This window comes from Centrocercus urophasianus, unplaced genomic scaffold (genome assembly GCF_019232065.1).
Source record: "Centrocercus urophasianus isolate 14NV4802_14NV808 unplaced genomic scaffold, USGS_Curo_1.0 seq_126, whole genome shotgun sequence".
In the NCBI taxonomy this organism is placed as follows: domain Eukaryota; kingdom Metazoa; phylum Chordata; class Aves; order Galliformes; family Phasianidae; genus Centrocercus; species Centrocercus urophasianus.
The window spans coordinates 15149-15496 of record NW_024884431.1 but is presented as its reverse complement, the minus strand read 5'-3'; positions in this window follow the sequence as shown (position 1 = coordinate 15496).

Below are 348 nucleotides of genomic sequence, written 5' to 3'. Positions count from 1 at the left end.
AAAAAAGAAAATCCATCGGTAAGAAGAGCGAAGCTGAGCGGCGGGAGGGAGCGGGGCGGGCACGGCTCACCGCGCCGACCGGGGTTTGCAGAGCGCGGAGCAGCGCTGGCGTTGCTGGCCCCGCTGGGACTCGGAGCTGCTCGGCTCGCTGCTCCCCTTCCTCCCGCAGCGCTTTGGTTCCCTGCTCGCAGGGTGCAGCCGTCGGGGCTGCAGGAATTCGGCCCAGCCTCTGTGCTGCTGTGTGCACGCGCTGTGCTCGCACTGCTCCCGTTCCAGCAGCCCTCGCCGTGCTGTGCCTGCCCCATTCCATTCCCATTCCCATTCCCATTCCCATTCCCATTCCCATTC